This window comes from Daphnia pulicaria, chromosome 6 (assembly GCF_021234035.1).
Source record: "Daphnia pulicaria isolate SC F1-1A chromosome 6, SC_F0-13Bv2, whole genome shotgun sequence".
Taxonomy (NCBI): Eukaryota; Metazoa; Arthropoda; class Branchiopoda; order Diplostraca; family Daphniidae; genus Daphnia; species Daphnia pulicaria.
Window position 1 is genome coordinate 20,361,960 of NC_060918.1, and position 19,825 is coordinate 20,381,784.

At 36.9% G+C, this 19,825-nt stretch overlaps 3 long non-coding RNA genes across 4 annotated transcripts; all 3 read left to right on the top strand.

Annotated features, from left to right (window-relative positions):
* Nucleotides 1-9,795: 9,795 nt before the first annotated feature.
* On the top strand, nucleotides 9,796-10,137 carry LOC124342376. Its single transcript, XR_006918796.1, has 3 exons — nucleotides 9,796-9,911; nucleotides 9,970-10,043; nucleotides 10,105-10,137. It is a non-coding gene; the product is annotated as an uncharacterized LOC124342376 (long non-coding RNA).
* Nucleotides 10,138-12,809: 2,672 nt separating this feature from the next.
* Nucleotides 12,810-13,750, top strand: LOC124341866. 2 transcript variants are annotated; one of them, XR_006918649.1, is made up of 4 exons: nucleotides 12,810-13,075; nucleotides 13,146-13,281; nucleotides 13,343-13,590; nucleotides 13,655-13,750. It is a non-coding gene; the product is annotated as an uncharacterized LOC124341866 (long non-coding RNA). The 2 variants fall into 2 exon arrangements; XR_006918650.1 differs by lacking the exon at nucleotides 12,810-13,075 and having other exon boundaries at nucleotides 13,239-13,252.
* A 1,237-nt stretch (nucleotides 13,751-14,987) lies between these two features.
* Nucleotides 14,988-15,821, top strand: LOC124341865. The gene is made up of 4 exons (XR_006918648.1): nucleotides 14,988-15,179; nucleotides 15,255-15,439; nucleotides 15,511-15,670; nucleotides 15,742-15,821. It is a non-coding gene; the product is annotated as an uncharacterized LOC124341865 (long non-coding RNA).
* The last annotated feature ends 4,004 nt before the right edge of the window (nucleotides 15,822-19,825 follow it).

Sequence of the window (19,825 nt, forward strand, 5' to 3'; positions counted from 1 at the left end):
GCTTCTTCCAATCCATTAGATACAGATAATTCCAATAAAACCATTCCACATGGAGTGCAATGCTGAATTGCTAACATACATTGTCTGAGAATAAAAATGTAATAATCTATCTCAAAGAATTCTTTAAATAGAACAACACTCTTAGAAAAAAAAATGTAATTGTAAATTCTGAAGTAAAAGGAACAAACAACCTATATTTGTTGGAAGTGTCTGAAATGCAATCTGGTGTTATTCACAGCATTCTTGTAAATATTCTTTTTTCATTCTCGACACATAATCTTCAGCAATTTCCTTATAGAAAGACATAGCTAAAACAATGAAACACCTTCTCCTACGATAATTTAAAAAAAAATGTAGTGGCCATCACCAATTAAGTTTTGCAACACTAACACCTTCCAATCACCAAAACCGTTGACACCTAACTCTACCCGCCGAGCCCACACAACAGTCACGCAATAATCATTTCATTTTTACAAGTAAACGTGTATCAAAAGTAACATTTTGAACGAAAAATATGATATTGTCGAAAATGGAAAGTAATAAATTGTAAGTACATATACCTCGTCCTTAATTTCCAATATCCTTTCTGCCAAACTTGGTGACGTAGTATTAATCTGCCAACGTGGACTCGAACAAGTACGACAACAGCATTGCTGTATGAGTTAGTCACGTCTCTCACCGGTATACGTATCACTGACAGCCCAGGTGTTTCTATCTTACGCGAAGATGCTATTGATGTTTGGGAGGTCGAAAAAAACACGTCAGTTGCCTTCAAGATCCGAAAAACATTCAGTTGTACACCAAGATGAGTGATTTAACTAAAGGAGAAATCCAGCTTCCTATTTACCGATGTGGCAGAGGAACGACGTCGTTATAAAGTTTCCATTTACATGTAAACAATTTCATTCCTGGTAGGAAAAAGGCCTTAAAATTCGACTGATTTCTCATTTTTATTTCTTTCATTTATTTTTTTTTTTTGAACTGCAGCCAACGACTTGCATTTCCAGGCTTTTCTTATTGACGGACACTGTAGATGGCATGCGGCAAGGGTTTGGCTTCCTGTGATACACAATCACAGTTCAAAACATTCAATATGAGGATTCAAGGAAAATTTTACAGCCTTTCCAAAGATATCTTGGAAGGACTGGATCTCCAATAGATTCGCTTTATTATCCACCTACAACGTACATCGGAGAGTTGGTCGGAATCGAGAAACTGTATCCTGAATCCAGAAAAACAATCCAGGAAGTACTTTCCGTCAACGAAATGGATGTTAAGATAGAAGAAGGGATGGAGGATGAAGAAATTATCCCCATTGACCGCCTTTTCAAGTTGACATTGATGATAATATTGTCGGAAGTCCAAACACTTCTACTTTTGAGCGCCAGATGGCACCACGCAGAAATGCAGAAATGCGAAGTCCCTGGCCTTACAATTTGTGCTGTAGGAGGCTCTTCCCCTTTATCTCTCTCTCTCTCCTTTCTTTGTTCTCATTCACGCGACGACCACGTTGCGAGAAGGTTCTCCCAGCAATCTGTATCTTTTAGTTCTTTCATCGGTCGCTTTCTCTATCTCAGAATCACTGAATTGGAATTTGTTTTCTCTGTGAGAAACCTCTGTGTATTACTCTTCTACGACTGGTAATTATTTTTGTTTGTGACTCACGTATGTGAATATGTGCCAAGTGTCTCTCCCCTCAGCAATAGAGTGTTATCACTTGAGCTTCTTTCCCCTCAGCAATAGAGTGTTATCACTTGAGCTTCGTTTATATACTTGTTGCACACACACCCACCACGTGTTGGTGAGATTCACACAAGATGTTCTTTCATGTATAATCTCGTGAATTCACACAAAATGTTCTTCCATGTTTAATCTCGTGACAATCCCTATGTTGAACTATCACTACTGTCTGAGTTGATTTATCTTTGGTCTCCACACGTGTGGAATGCCTGTTCTCAATACAGAAGCCTCTAGTTGATTCTTTTGTTTCACATCTATTTCCAACAAATATGAAACTGCATCTTTCATTCAATGCATTTTTGACTCCCAATAATTCTTTCGACTTTCAAAACTAGTGCTCTGCCACTGAGCTAAGAAGACAAAGTTTCGACTAAAATTTATAGTGAAGCTTATTCTCCCAATATTCGTGAAGATTGTGAAAACACTGATTTCTAGTCAGTCGCCTTAACCACTCGGCCGCATCTACTGTTTATTTATCCAAAATAGGTTTTTTCAATCCTTCCTCTATTGCTTCTGATTGGATTAGTTAATTTACAATTAACCCAGTCTACGCCAGGATAATTACATTTGTACGAGATTATACGATTGGATTTGAACTTGTATGGCCATTGTAACAGCTGTTTGTAAAAGGTGAGGAAAAGGGGAGGAACCGACCGTCGCCTCCTCAGACTATTCATTGATAACAGAGGTAGGGGGTAGGGACGGTCAAACAAACAAAAAAGGGCAAAGAGGAAAACAGCAAAAGGAAAATAATTCCGATATCCTTAGTGGCTTGGATTTTTCATGGTATACATGAGATGGCTGCCTGACCCTTAGTCTTTTCGACTACGATATCTCCGGCCTCTTGCTCGGTGAAAACTGTTTTTTTTTCGGATGATCTGCTTGAAAAAAGGAAACCATTACAACACATAATTGTTGGTGTGTACTTGTGATTTTTTAAAGCCACCAAAGTAAATACCCACCTTAACTTACGACCACTCTGGATCCTGCACCCAACATCATTGAACAGGATGCAATCCTCCGTACTGGCGCGTAAATAAACGCATGCAAACTGCAAGAAAACGGGAGCAAATTAAATACCCATTCCTGCTGCTGTTTCAATTTGGCTGAAGGACGATTCCGACCAGTGATGGGTCCGTCACTACTTCATGATGATAGAGCCTTCTGAAGGTGTACGTGGAAGCACAACGCCCTAAAGCTCTTGACCGGATAGCACTTACCCACAGAGGTGATGAACAGCAAGCATTCGTTATAAGGACCCCTGAACACCTCTGGTTTCATTATATACGCTCGTAGACACGCAACCGGGTTCAGTAGCTCGTCATCCAGTCATCAGTCGCAATGAAAAGGACTGCATTGACCCTGATTTCTGGGCCTTGCGGAGTCTGCTGAGAGCGAAGGAGATCCTATTTCCCGCGAATACTATGGATTTTAAATTTACTGAAGCCAAGTCCAACGCCTCTTGGCGCCAATGGCCGGAGCCAAGAGTGTCTCTAATTTTTACGCCAATGCGCATAGTGAGAGAGACGCATTTTCTTTGCTTTTGCCGTATGACAGACTGTTTCAACATCCCAAACGGAGTCATACTTGGCCGCGTGTGGTTTCTTATTATAAATTCCTTTCATTAACAAAAACATTTTTGTGTGTTGGCCCACTTGGAAGCCTTCTACCCTTTCTATTGTGGAGGACAGGGCGGATCTATCGATATTGACTGTACTGTATGATTTTGATCTGAATTGTCCCGACAATATAGCTTCTACCACGATTAAATCATTAGACGTGGGATCTTTACCCCTTCCCATACACTAATCTGACCAACTTCGCCAGGCACTATCATACGCGCTGGTCGTATTTTGCCATTATGGCCCCCACGAATAGCTCGACCACCTCTCACGAAAAACCCTGCTATCCATAAACCGCCCTGACAACTTCCAGGAGACTAACCGGAAGCCGGGGACGCTGCATAATGGGTTCGTCTCCCCCTTGACCGACTTCAGAAGCCTTTGGCTTGGCCTAAGGACCCGAGGGGTATCGCATGCCATGCTCATCAGCGTTGGTAACCACGGCTGAGCCGGCAAAGTGGGCAGATCAATAAAATTAATGCTTTTTCCCTCTCCGCTTTCACGCAGGCAATCCCCAATGACCACGAAAGGTGGGAACGCATACGCCCTTGTCAGCTTCACCAAATTCAGTGAAAATGCATCGCATGCCCGTCAGGCTCCACAATTGCAGCTGGCATGGCAGCTGTACTTTTCCTGTTCCCCAACGTAACGTCTACATTTAGAACTCCTGCGCTAGCTGTCACAACAATAACGACTCTTCAGTTTTCGACGCTACGGCTAGATCGTCGGAAGAAGTAAATTCTCACAATTTGAGTCATCTCATGGAAAAGGTTTTTTAATGTGTCGCCGGCCAGGAACCCATAGTTTTGTTCTCAACCCAAATTGAACCAGCCCCAATTTTTCCAGTGTGGCAGCTTTATTTGTTCTGTTGCAAACGTGCCTTCTACATGCGTAACTCATAGCACAAGCCGTTATACCTATGAAGAATACTCCGATTACAATTACTCTCCATCTAAGAATCGGTTGGCCTAAACTGAAGGAAATTCCGTCAATGACACGACAGTAGACTCGACGCGGAGAGTTGATTGAGCTGAATATAGGAGACTGGTGATCGAAACAAAGCGAAGGCGCTACATGCAAGTATTGTTTCCTTTTCGAACTTGAAATTGAATCATATTTGTTTACCAACGTATTGGACTTTTAAAGTGTTTTGTACTCAGAGGAAGACGACGACGAAGAAAGAATTCATGCATGGTGTCAAAATACTGCAAGCAGTGGAACAGCGGATATGATTTCGTACGACGATCCCTCCTGTGTAAATGTACGTACCTGACCTACTAATAACCAACTGTGATGACATAAAGACTCGATTCAAAATTCGTGACTCTTTTCAGAAATGTTCTCGTTTTGTCAAGTTTTGAACTCAGCAGTGACGTTATTTTCTCAACTCACTTTATTTTTTCTTAAATATAACTCCAAATTCTCTCTGTCAAACCTTTTGTCCCCTTGACTGATTTTTTCTCATTGGTTGTACTATTTCGAAATTTATAGTATCCGAATAAGATTTTTTCACGTTTGATCTGTACACCAAATTGTAACGCTTAATATTTTATTTCAAATCGTTATGTTCTTGGATTCTAAGCAATCTTTTCTCGGTCGCTACGAGTTTAAAATTATGTTTGTCAGGTTGCGAGTGTGCCTTTGAGGAATTATATCGGCAATTTGTGAAGTAGAATCCTGAATGTCTGAATGAAGCTTCGTGTTGTGCAGTGAACGAAAAATCCACGGAGCCGGTTTATAACGTAAAAGATCTCATATAAAATTTGCATTTTGCATTATCAAATTAATATTTGCTGGCGTATTTGTCCCTTGTTGATTTCAATTGTTAACCTAATGAAATTAATCAAATTTAGCATTTTCGAAGATGCACATAGTGGCAAAGCAGATGCGGCATGTATTTACAAAGGGCGTGGAGTAAGAATAAAGCAGTAAGCACTACCTAGCAACTGCAAACTAATGGCAAACTGCCTTACTCTTTTAGTAATACTTCGTGCTCTTTGAAAACTGAACAAACAAGAAATCCAAATTCAGAAAAGCAATATGATTTTTTGGCTACCTAATAATAGCCAATAGTTGTAAATACTAATGAATGTCACTATCCAGAACGATTTAATTTAGTTTAGTTTATTTTTTATTTAATTTTTTTTCTATTTTGACTATTTATTCGGGATACTGTCCCCCTGGAATTCTTTGCACATTCCCCCTTGAATTCCAATCAATGCCAATCACAAACTAAATCTCAATTTACGCCCCTTTGAACTTAAATAATTTTCTAGCACAGGTTGAAAGGCCTTGAGATTACCCTTGTTTAAGTTAATTTGCCTTCATAATTTGCCTTCATATTGTTGTTTTTAACCTTTCACTTTGACCTAACTTTTGGCTGCAGACGTTTGTGTGTGTACTATTTACTATATGTCCTATCAAAGATTGTCTTGTGTCTTCATGTACAGAAAAAGAAGTCTAGTTCCTCTCTCTTTTTTCTCCCTACTCTACTGTAGTGAAGTCGCACTCTCACCTTCTCTCGTTCCAATTCTTTTTCCCCACTACAATCAAGGTAATACACAGATTCTAAGAACAAAACATATTTCATTCATATTTCATTTAAAAAGCTGGCCATGCAACGTTTCTTCTTCTGTCAACTTTCTGTAGTTGGTCGAGAGAGTAATACAGAAAATCTCTCGGCCAGCTATGGATTGTAGGCTGGACCTCGTTCCTTTACATTTTGTCCTGTAGTTGAGCAAATGGAATCTGAAATTTATGGTGCCATTTGATTAGTTACTGTTGTGATGTAAACCGAACGTCAATCGACGATATCTAAATCAGGAATGCAGGAATCCTGTACCGTGATCGCTGACAGCGAATAAATCGAGCACAAAAGCAGGAAAGTCCCTTTTTGTTAGGTGGGTGGCATTTGGAAGTAGTAAATAGGGAAGACGTCAGATTTCGTCTGGGGTGGTTTTGAGAGGTAAATAAATGGTTGTTTGAAATATGTTGATTCAACCGAAAGATGGTTAAAAATTGATTTTTCTGGCCATCTTAGAATAGATAGAGCAAAACACGGTATTTTCAACCAAATTTTAACAGAAACGAAAGAGAAAATAGAATCCGCGTCGATTGTCAATCCCACAACTTAAAAAAAAGTGAAAGATAAAAAATTCATTTTTTCAGGAAGGCTGCCTCTCTTGATTCTAGAATATGATTTTTTAGTAGAAAAGGTAATTTAACAAGCAATTTCCCACCCATTTTATTCGGCGTTGCCGATTGCCGTATACGTGAATTCGCCCCCACTCCTTCGCTTTTTCCATTGTTTCCTATGTATCAAGTCCCATCTGTATCGATATACAAGGCCTTGATACATAGGAAACAGGGAAAAGCGAAGGAATGGACAGAAAAGGGGGCGAAAAGCACATATACGGCAATCGGCAACGCCGAAATAAAATGCCTGAAAAATGTGTCGAAATGGGGGTATCACGAAAATCGTAATATCTCGGACATCTTAGAGTATTATTTTTAAATCCTTTTGAATTCTAGAAGAGGGATGAAAGGGCTACATTTTGTATCAATTGGTTCTTTTGTTGAAGCCGAATATACGGCTAAAAGTGATGTAATCGGAGGGGAAGACTTTGGGTTTTTGTGATATTTCACGATTTCAATCCCGATTATCTCGGGAACCAACCAAGATAAAAATTATGACTTTATTCCGTTGGAATCGCCTTGCGATTCTGAGCAGAATTGATCTAATCCGGATTTTTAGAGTCCTTTTCTGGATTACAATCCGAAAACGACCTCCGGAAAAAGGGGGTTTTTCGGTGCGGTTGAGTGGGAGATTGCTTGTTAATAAGGATGCTTGTATTTCATGTTATCATGTTAAGTTTATGCTAGGCAAAGGTGAACATTATTGAAAAAATGATGAAGATTTAGTTTTATTACCCGTAAGAAAATCTTAAAACAGGACAGAAATTTGGTTCCGCAGCGCTATAAACAGCATTAATATTGTTTTTTTTTGGCAAAATAATTATAACTTTTAGATTGAAAACAAATTATTTTATCAAGCTCAAGGTAAGCTTGTAGGCTATACTAAATTTGAAACGTTACAAATAATCGAGAAAAAATTGGCGATGATTGATCAATAACTAATGGTCAGGCTATCGGGTATTTGAGGGAAAAAATTACTTCTTTTAAAGGATTCAAATGAGCAATTGTCACGAAATATGGCGAGAAAGTAATGAATGATGATTCACTAAATTAACTGGAAGTTACTATGTGGATTTGTTTGATAACAACAAATTTAAGACGATCCGCGATCAGCAAAATGAAATGTACTGCTTCGACGTGCTTGCAATGTTTTCATTTTTATTAACTGGAAGTTACTATGTGGATTTGTTTGGTTACAAACAATTTAAGACGACCCGCCAGGACCATAAAAATGAAATATACTGCGGAGTCGCCCAGCTAGCACAGTATATTTCCCAAATATTGCTAAAATATTATATTCCTACAATTGAGATGTTGGTGAAATAATTTTTTAAAATATTTTTTCAATATATTTTTGCACCCAAATTTGTTGGCTCACAATATTTTTTCAAGTTATTTTACTTTTATTGGTGGAATAACAGTTTTAGTACTTTTAAAATTTTGACGGAAATCTGGTTATCGTGTTTATGTTTATGTATAGTCCAGCGTGGAATATGTATTTATTTCCAACGTGTTTTTTACAAGGCCTTTTAATTACTGTTTTGTTTTTAGACTAGAGTTTTCTAGGGATTAGAACCATCCCACAATGAGTCACCAATTCAATACTATAACCACTGAACCAATAGCGTTATTATAACATTTTATCGGCGTGAGACAATAAAAGTTTTTAACTTCGAGACGCCACGTAAACAAGGGTTAAGAAAGGATTCCCTATAGGGATTTGTCCCAACAGGCAATAGAGAGATCTAGAGGATCTCGCCACGGATGTCCCTACGGCCAAAAAAGGGATAAGTCAAGTCCCGTAATGATTAAATATCGTTTTCCGAGAATATTCTTCGGTCGATAACCCACATATTGGTATAATATTAGATTAGTACTTTGCTGCGTCAAGGTGGCTATTTAATTGTTTTGTTGTTTTCCCAATAAATGACTATTATCAAAGATGAATAAATCAATATTATGTTTAGTTATTTTCCCAATAACGGACCATTAAAAAAGTAATAAATCCTTTTTTTATGTAAAAAGCTATAGTCTTTTACATTTAACGTGCGTTCAAAAACCTAGATGTTTTATATCGTATTCAATTCGTTAGTTCTGCAAAAAATTGCCTAAATGAACAAATCAATTGTCTTAAAATCCAGATCTTGCACAAGTCTCGAACAACTAACTTTCGTACTTCGTATTTAAAACCCTACCTCCACAATAACGTGATATAATTTATCTTAAACCTTAAGGAGATGAAATGTTAAAACTGCTATTATTATATATCCATATAGGTAATTGTATGGAGGTTTCAGCAAACAAATGACTTATGAAACAAATAGTTCCTACACTGATGTAATTAAATCGATTTTGCTCACGCTGGGCTATAACCATGACAACGTATAAGTATGCACTATCCACCTGGTCACGTCGGGACTTTTCTATTTGTTTTGTTGTTGGTGCAGTGGTTATAGCATTGGATTGATGATTCAAAGGATGATGGTTCAAACTCACTCTCGTCAATAGAGGCAGCACCTAAACAATCATTTAGGATTTTGAACGTGTGGTAATTGTTAAAGACTATAGCTATTTCATAGAAAACGATGTATTCCTTATTTAATTATCCGTTATTGGGAAAATAAAAAAAATATATTGATTTATTCATCTTTGTTAATAGTCATTTATTGGGAAAACAACAAAAAAATTTAACAGCCACCTTGTCGCAACAAAGTAATAATATAATATTATACCAATATGTGGGTTATCGATCGAAGAATATTGTCGGAAAAAAATATTTTACCAATAAAGACATGCTAGCTGGGTGGACTTGCTTGGAACGTTTCCCTTTTGGAAAAAACGAATAAAAGCAAAACCAAAGTTCTGAAGATATTTTACGCAATGAAGGCTTACTGCGCTTGAAGAATGAGATATTTGAAGAAGAAAAATTTCTGACAGCCCTCCAAATACTATTAAGCTTAGATGTCCCTGAGGAATTGGGCGAGGGGTGTCGAAAACAGGTTTTGGGACCATGAGACGCTCTCATGATGTTCGGATCCCAACGTGTCTTATCCCATTCGACGTAGAATTATTTTTTACATGGGAGTTGCGAATTAGCGAATTTTTTTAACTATCAACTTGGATCGCCGAAATCCGCTTAATGTTAATCTGGCAACCCCGAGCCATTTTCCGCTTTCTTTATTGCCTTCCCTCTCTTTAGCCTTCCTTTTTCCTCTGACTTCTTCGTCTGCTGTATAGCGTGGTGGACCTGTCAGAGTCCAGAACGACACATTTTCTTTGTTTAAAGTTCTTTTCTCGTCCTCAGAGTTATATACTCTTCCGATTGTGATTGTCCCCTCTTCCTACACTGTCCAGGTATATATCATCATAAGTTGAATTCGTGCCCTATACTAAATTATTGATCTGTGTCCAGCCGCCACCTTGGCTCTTAAGACTCTTCGCCATTCCCTGGCCCTCCACGTGATAATCTGTATCATTCTGATTTGGGTAATATTCGCTTATGTTCGTCATATGTATCTGGCCCTAATTTATGTTTCACTCCCATCAGGTCTGATTATGTCTGTCTGACTCTTTGCAACCCTTGCGAGTCACTCTCTTCCCATTTTTGTGTGTGCAATCCCAGGTACTGTTCGTTGTCAAATTTATTATTCCCCCCACACACTAATTCCCTTCTCTTTTCCAGAAGCCACACGTTGTCTCTCTACCTGGTGTTCTCATCACCCCTTTATCGAATACAATATTCATCAGCCTACAGTCAGGCCACGAGAAATTCAATTCAAGGGTTCCATCAAGGGAACAAACTTTATTTACGGGGAAATTGGCAGGGTTGTAAATATCGCAAAAAATAAGTATTTCCGATTGCGATAGCAAAATTGGTGTTTTTTTTTATTGCCGACTATCGAACGATGAAGTTTCAAAAAAGTATCGGTGCGATAATCGCCGATAGTCGCCGATACTTTATACAACGTTGCAAAATTTCAAAAAAATTTATAAAATATTTTTCTCCATATTTTTTTCAAAAGCAGAAAAACTATATAAACAATATCCCTTGTTTTTCAGCTCGGACGTGGTATTAAAAAAAACTTGGATGGGCGAATACACCACTGTAGTGCTCATCCATTTTCAGCTGGGAGCTGCGGTAAAACGTAATTTAATTACGAATTAAAAAAATAACCTGCGAAATTTGAAGAAAGAGGAACGTAGTCTGCTGCTCTGTTGCCAGATTTGAAAAAATACTTGTTTTTGTTGATATTTAAAAATTCAATTTTGCTAAAACTTCCAACAATTAAGTCTTAATTCATGCATAAGTATGTTTATTAAGAATAGATATGCACCTATTAGTAACAAGAGAACAAAAATTTTGATGTTTTTTTTAACTTTCGAAAAAAATGTTAACAATTTCTCTTACACCGAAAACTTTGGGACGCGTAAGTTTGGTTAATCAATAAGATAATGGCATAATTTTAGCATAACTTTATTCTGCTGCCCAACTTACGCCCGAGAGCCAAAACTTATGCCTTAAAGTTATCTAAAAACAAAAATAACGCTCTTTAAAAAATGCTGTAAAAAACGCGTCACAAAGTTTTCGGTGTAAGAGAAATTGTTAACAATTTTGTTTCAAAAGCTAATAAAAAAAACATTGAAATTTTCTCTTGTTAGTAATAGGTACATGCCTATTCCCTAAAATAACATACTTATGCACGAATTAAGACTTAACTGTTTATGGTTTTTAGCAAAATTAAATTTTTAAATGTAATCAAAAACAAGTATTTTTCAAATCTGGCAACAAAAAAGCAGACGACATACTTCTTTCTTCAAATTTTGCAGGTGATTTCTTTAATTCGTAATTAAATTGCGTTTTACCGCAGCTCCCGGTAACTGAATGCTACTTTTAAGCAGTCTGCAGTTTAAAAAAAACTATCGCTATCGCGTCATCGGTGATGAAAACGCGATTATCGATCGATACTCATTTTGAAACCTATCGCGCGATAATCGCTCGAACAAAAAATTTCATTTCCGATGACGATTTCGTCGTTCATCGCGGCGATATTAACAACCCTGGAAATTGGTAACAAAAAGGGGGGAAAAGGAAAATTTCTAAATTGAAGAAAAAGTTCGCTTTCGAAATTAGAAGATACGATTGATTCTAATATAAAGGACAACTTTTTCTTTCTCTCATATGTAATATTTGGAGACTCAAATTTCCCTATTCGGGAGATTTTTTGTATAGACACCCTGATTGTATTTAAAGCTCGATCCACTAACAGATGACAGTGTTATCTTTTATAGGCCGTCTGTTTGTGGAACGTCAAGGTCAATTAGTCAATTGGCGAGGCTATATAATTTGGTTATATAATTGGCGCTGTGTTTTAGCAAGACTTGTCAGTAGGATGGGCAACACTAGAAAATCTTTAGCAGGAGCTTATTATCCCCATGCTCGTTTTCGTGGGCATGGGCAATGTGCAAAACAAACCATTTTTGCATGAGCTTATCATCCAAAGATTCTTGTTTTCGTCCAACATTGAAGCCAATATTGCTTTGTTGCAAAATTTAAATTATAAAAGGCCCGCGATGACTATAACATATCCAACTTTTCATCTGCAACAAATTGATAGATTTTCGTTCGCTTGATTCACTTTCTATAGTTCTAGATCGGTGTGTGAAAAAGAAAAGTATCTGAAGAAACAGTACATAATCAATTAACCAGTTTATCACAACAAATATGATACAAAACAAAAAAAAAATTAGTGGAGGATATTAGATTTTGTAAAATTTCTTATTCCATCAGACAGGGTAAAGATTGTTACACTGTTGGTCGTGGTTTGGATTGTGACGTTGTCATAGAACAAGGCAAGACTATAACGTCAAGGTTGACAACCTCAGTCGCCATCATTGCATTATACGAAGAGATGAAAAGTCCAAACGTGAACAACAGACATTTTCCCTGAGAGATTTTTAAAATTCTCATTTTAAAAAGCCGAAGGCTTACCGCCTTGTGAGAGATTTGAAGAAACAAAAGTTCAGACACTGCTCTAAATACTATTAACCCTGAGAGGTCCCTGGGGAATTGAGGTGATTCGTGATTGGTCGAAGGGGTTTTCGGGACCGTGACGCGTTCCTGCTGCTCCGATCGGGACGCCACTAATCTCATTCGATTTAGAAGGACTTTTTACATTTTTAATGATTAAATTTTTTAAGTATTAACGAAATTAACGAGAGATTGGGAGCAAAAAGGGAAAGAAAAAGGGGAAACTTCTAAAATATAGGAAAAAATGTCTTCTAAAATTAGAGGATGCAACCACCTCTAAATGAAAGAAGAACTTTCCGTTTAACCGAAAAGACTAAATTTGCAATGCTTATTTTGTTGTTCGCGAGATATTTGACCAAGAAAAAGACACCCAGATTGACTTTGAGTTGATTGTTTGTTGACTAGCAGACGACGATCACTTTTATCGGTGTGGCGTGTGGGTACTGGCTACTGGGGCTACTGGATATTCATTGGAATTCATCGATCTAATGTAAGAATGTTTGTAATTAATTTCATCTTGTGAAACAGTGTGGTTATCTTTCAAATTTTAACTTTAGCAGGATTCTAAAACGAAAAAAAACCATGCCCCCAGTGTCACAACTGATGGTTCCTTTACTTATCAAATGTCACAGGCAGATTGGTGATAATGTGATTGCTGAATGAACTGGTAAACGTATAAAATGGAATTGACTATATGTGTTCATTATGTAACTAATATTTCTGTGTGATGAAAACTAAACCAACAAATTATTTTCAGATTATATTTATCATCAGACATCACTCCCTTTCAGAAAATTATGTCTTGAAGATGACGATAAGTTGCCAGTTGATTTACATGTCACCCTTAGTGATATCCTACCACACCATCCTTTATTCGGCATGCAAAAAAAACTTTCCATTCTGGGTTTCTCTGATTTGAAAGGCCTTGATGATGTAATGGTGCTAGGAGAAAATTTTATCAACAGAGAGAAATGAAAGCTGCAGCTGTGTGAAATGGAATTGACAGTATGTATTCATTATTCAGTCATCTTTCTATGTGATGAAAACTAAACCACAAAATTATTTGCAGATTACATTCATCAACAGACACATTTCAGTTTCAGAAATTTTTGTCTTGAGACAAAAGTTGCCAGTCGATTTACATGTCACCTTAAGTGATATCATAGCAGGTCTATGGAAGCCGGAGATATAGGACCGGTCGAAATAGGCCCCGACGAAATAGGCCCGGCAAATAGGACCGGTCGAAATAGGACCCTACGAAATAGGCCCACTTTTTAAATATTTTTAAAGCGGTCCTATTTCTCCGTCAAAGTGGGCCTATTTCTCCCAATTATTTCTGAGTTCCATAAGGTACTCTGAAATATTTTCAAAAAACAAATCGACCTACTCTACATGAGCGAGAAGGCGGAATATTCAACGATGGATCCGCCACCGATTATATTCATTGCCGTAGCTCAAACCACGATGAGTGAATTCACACATTGCCGTTTCGTTTTTCACATGTTAGGTAGCTGATTCCCGTCTTTATTTTTTTATGAACGTATTCCCCTTGATCTTAACTGTAAAATTCATTTGTTACAAACGTCGTTTTCACTTATTAACTATCACTAATTTAAGAAAATGAACAAATTTCCGTGTTTTCTTCGCCATTTATTTGTTCCGTAGCTCGATCCTCCCTTCAGAGGCTCAGCCTTGAACGCGTCTCCCCCCTCTACCTATGCCAGTACTCAGGTGAAGTAGGAAATGAACATGTTTGATGAAATAAATGATTTCAAACATATCCATAACAATTTCATGTTTTTTAAAGCAACAAACGCATATCACTTTTAAGTTTATTGTTTTATGGGGCTGACGCGAGGTGCTGCTCAAGCCGGCCAGAAGTGTGGTCGAGCGGGAGAGGCTGCACGCACTCATGGGAGAGGGGTGAGTGAAGGGGGGTTTACCTGGGCCATACCATACACGCCCATGTTTTCCCTTCTCCGTGTATGTCAACGGGTAGTCTAGTGATTAGCAACTCGGGCTATGAATCTTAAACGCCGGTGTTCGAATCTCGGCCATGTCGATAAAGAATTTTATTTACAAAATATTTTAGAAAAATTAATAGCTCAACAGCATAAAGCGGTGTGGAACTATCCTGGCAAAATTGATCGTTTTTTGTTTTTTTAATTGATGATATATACATTAATTGATTTAATATACAGCACGAAAAGGAAATTTCTATTATAGTTGAATACCAAATGCGGTTTTGAAGATTTCCATCTATCGGTGATAGTAGCGTCACTAGCGTGGTTCAATAGCGTCATGAAGATGGCGTCATCTGCTCATCGTCAACTTCAGCGTTTAATTTACAAATAAGAAATAGAAATCTTATAAAAAAATTTAAATAGCTTCAACATGTGTACATTTTATTTTTAATCATTTTAAAATTTGAATTGCAATTTTCGTTACATTTGATCTGTAAGAATTCGATTCTGAATCATTTTCATTTCAAATCGATTCACACACATAGCAGACGCTAACACATCAAGCGTCATCAATAGCGTGGTCTGTGGTGCAATGCTATCGCTGGAGTAAGGCGTTTACCTTCAATTCGGGTATGTTAGAGAATTCTATCATGTTATTTTCAGTCTTTAGTTAATACTATTGTTATTATCAACTTGTGTGAATAGGTAGCGTCATGATTGGCCTACCCTGATGGCGTCATGATCGCTGCTGATTCCCTTTCAAATAGGTTTTCAGCATTCTGCTTACACCTTTGGCATAGAGTCACATATTTCACAATCCAACATCAATTGGTACCAACAGCAGCCCTTCTCTCCATCATGCAGAAGGGTCTGAGATCAGTGTTGGAGATGTGTGTGACAATTTTAATATGATGAAATTTATCTACCACCAAATTTTTACTCTTATGTTTTTGTTTTTCAGGATGGTTCGGAACAACCCATGGAAAGCTTATCACTCATTGATGCTGTGATGCCTGATGTTGTTGCAAGTCGTCAACAGCAAACACAGAACAAACAGAAACCATAAGTGGTAAAGACAGAACCACCAAATTCCAATGGAGATGAACCCATGCATTCCAATCGTAAGATAGTCACTACTTTTTTTTGATCCCCTGAACTGCTTACTTATTTTCCCTTCAACTATTTAATGAAGGCTGGGAAGAGGAAACAGGAGTAGAGATACCTGCCAGCAAATCAACTGTACTTCGTGGCCATGAATCTGAAGTTTTCATTCTGAAGTTTTCAGGCATACTTCAGTTTCAAAAAATGTTGTCTTGAAGATAGTTGCCAGTCGATTTACATAACACCCTAAAGCTTTTCATTGGGTGAAGCTTGCACTCTAGTGTTGCGTGATACAATCCAACCAGTCCATGATGAAACTCAATGTGTGTTTTAAAGTAAAATGAAATTATAATGTTGTATGTACAATTCGACAATGTGTTTATTGATTTTCAATAGATATGGATCTTGGCAAGATTAACAGACTGTGTGTATGGAAAACATTTTTATAGTAAGTGCAACAAAATTGAAAGTCCACATCGAAAATGTGCCTTTCGTGTGGGCATAAGAAAGAACAGTATTTCTGGTTTTCGACAAAAACATCCAATGAAGTATTCAAAGGTGTGTGTGTGTCCACCAAACATTCTTTTTCCCAAAGAAGCATCTAAACAATTTAAGATTCTGTTATCATTCGTGAGACTCAAAATAAAACTTAAATGAAAAATTTGAAAACACCTTATGATTTACTTAAATAGTAACTAAAAGGAATTGGAAAGCATTAGAAATCACACGATCCAAACCACAACAAAAACAATGGACGATTCAGGAAAACAGCATGTAGAGATAAAAATGAACGCTAGAGGGCAGGACGAACAGAATCCCGCCAAAGTGCTACGTTTCAAACAGTTTTATTACGGAATCAATCCCAGGTAGCACACAGAGCTGTTACAGACTCCTGTAACCGATCTGTTTCACATACTTGTGAAACAGATCCGTATCAGGTTTGTTACAGCTATGTTTTACAGGAAATTTGTCTGGAATTCCTATGTTTTACAGGATTTGGTAATAGTTTGTTTTACAGATCTGGGACAGTTCTGTTATCTTTCTGTAATAGGCCTACATAATTCTGGTTTTAAACTGTACTACATATATGTTCCGGATCTGTTTTTTACTTGAGAAAATTGTTTCTGATTTAGCTCTGTTTCCCATGTTTGTCACTAGTCTGTTTTTACTCTGTAGAAAGACATTCTGTTTTTCTTCTGTATTACAGGTATGTCACATGCATGTTTTTACTCTGTATTACCAAGTGCAATATTTTTCTGTTCTGTGTCTGTACTCCAGGTCTGGTACGGGTCTGTATTTCCCTTGTAAGACATAAGTCAGTAATAATCTGGTCTGAGTCTGTACCCCAGGTATGGTGACTTTGATCAAAGTCTGGTTTTGTATTGTAAACAGCCACGTAAATAATGTTTTTAAAGTTATCGTTGCATAATCTCAAATCGGCATAATACATAATTTCTTCCTTTTATTATGGGTTAACTACAGTTATTCCAAGATTCAAAGGGCTATATTGAGATACATTTGGAATTTTCTTAATTTCAAGAACTGATTCACAGAGCTGGAACAAACCTGAACTACATGGCTTATTAATATTTACTAATATATATTTACATTTTTCTAAAATAATTGTTATAATACTAAACTATGCGACTTAGAATAATAATCAGCAGTTTTAGAAAGAAATCCTAAGTCAAACTATCAATTTAACTAGAACATGAACGGTATTCATGATATTATACATGTTTGACATTACAAGCGTGGTGTAGTGGATAGCGAACTGGATTGTAGATTCTGAGGTCGTTGGTTCAAACCCCAGACCAGCTTGTTTATTTCTTAATTATAATTAGATTAACATATCTGTAACAGACATGTTATACATAGTCTGTATTACAAGGCTGTAACAGCTAACTTATATGCGCTCATTACCGACCCAAAACAGGCCGATAAAACAACCCTGTTACAGGTCTGAAACATAGTCTGTGTGCCACCTAGGAATCTTTTTGAGTTTAAATTCGATACAAAAGGTGCGACAGTAAGATTAAAACATGACAAACCCAGAGAACACTGCGAAAACTAAATTTTTAAATTTCCTAATCAAGAAAAAAACGAAAAGAGACTTTTAAAATCTCGAAGGTGCCACAAAGGGGCTTGATCCCTGAGGGATTTAGTTTACTAAATCACCGAAGGTTTAGGGGCTCTTAGTGCAGCAAAAGTTACAGTAGTCTGCTGAGAGAGGCACCCCAAAAGTCTTTATTGGGAATTTTCTCGACCAATCAGAATCGAGGAAATCCGAAAAACACGATTTAGTGTATATTTAAGGTTTAGTTTTTAACTATAAGGCATGACGAAGTTGGGTATAGAGCTTTTAGAGACTTCTGAACCTAAAAAAAGAAACTATGTGATTCTTTTAACCTTTTCGATGCATTTAAAAAGTGAAGTAGCGGCCATTTACTTTTTGACAGCTGTTGTTTTCTGAGATAGTTCATAATGTGACAGCAGATGGCGCAACATTAGGTTAATGGGGAAATGTAAACATACGAAAATAGAATGACTGTTTCACACTTCTGTGAAAAGCAATCTATGGTGAGACATGGTGAGAAAACTCAATCATAGTCAAAAGTGGATGAGAGATAGAAACTGTTAATCTTTAACTAAACAAAACCTAAATCCCGATGGCGCCCAAGGGGCTTTATTTGTAATCATGTTCTTGTCGATAACGATAATTTTCTTTTACTCTGTATACTCTTCTACTTTTTCCACGCTGATCAGAAATAATTTAAAAAAATAAAGACGTTATATCTTCAAATTTTTATTTCTCCAGAAACACAAAATTAATATAAATTTACTCAAAGTTAGAATTAATTTATTAATTCGACGTACAGATAACGGTACTATAGCCTATTAGTTTTTCCTTCCGCGCCTTCGAGTGGACACACTTTCATTAGTTTCACTGTGTGTTGCATGTCGAGACCAAATTCCCCTATTGGCTAGCGCTCCCACTCGAATCAATTCGCGTCAAAAATCACAATTCGAACTGAATTGCTTTTTTGAAAACGCAATTCAAGTTGAATATGAATTGATTCAAATTCCTAGAAACTCAATTTGAATCGATTCGAATGAAATCACGAAAAATTCGAAAAATTCTTTTTTTAATTAGGCAAGAAATATTACACAAAAACATCCATAATTTTAACTGTTTTAATTAATTGCAGTAAAATATCACTTAAATCGACTGGATTTAGTGATTATTCAATTATAATAGAATATTTGTTCCTTTAAAAGAACCCAAACAATACCCATCCCCTTCGTTTATCGAAACGAAGAGGTGGCACATCTAGCGGTCGAAATTAAAACTAAAAATATCCCAACTTTGCAAAAATTTTGTCAAATTTGACACGAATTCACCCAAATATTCGTGAATATTCTCAATGAATATTCATGAATCCGGAAAAGAATATTCAGGTAAATTTCCATGAATATTTACCCAAAAATATTACAATTCAAATGAATATGAATTTTGATTTTTCCAATTCGAGGTTTTTCCAACTGAATATTTGAAAAATCTCAAAAAACGCAATTCAAGTTGAATCGATTCCAATCTATTCGAATCAAAGGCAATTCGGGTGGGAGCGCTACTATTGGCACACGATGGCCTTTGGATGTCCACCCATGGTCTTAGGTTGCACTCAAATGATGTTTTTTGGATGTATTTTGGACATCTTAATTACCGTTCCATGCCACGTCGTGAGGTTATCCATGGGACAATTTTTGGGACATCCATGGATCATCCATAGTATGTCCTATGGATATCATGTTTCGTTACTCATGCAAAGATTAAAGAATTTTCATGTACACATATGCTTACACACATGTTACACTATTAGAGATGGAAACTGGGATTTTTAGTTTTAAAAGATGCTCAAAATCTGGCTTACTTGTTTGTTTAGGTAGAAGTCGAAGACAATTTGAACTTCTTACACGAGATAACCCAACGTACAGACTACTAAGAGACATGCGCGGTGGAGACGGTCGATTATTCAAATCCAATTTTCTTTTAAGTCAAGTTTGACCATGGATATTATTGGCAGTAATGCTGAACTTCATTTCAACGCTATGCCTTGCCGTTATTACGGAGAAATTCATTAATAGCTCTGGATTATTTATTTGAGTAAGTTTTG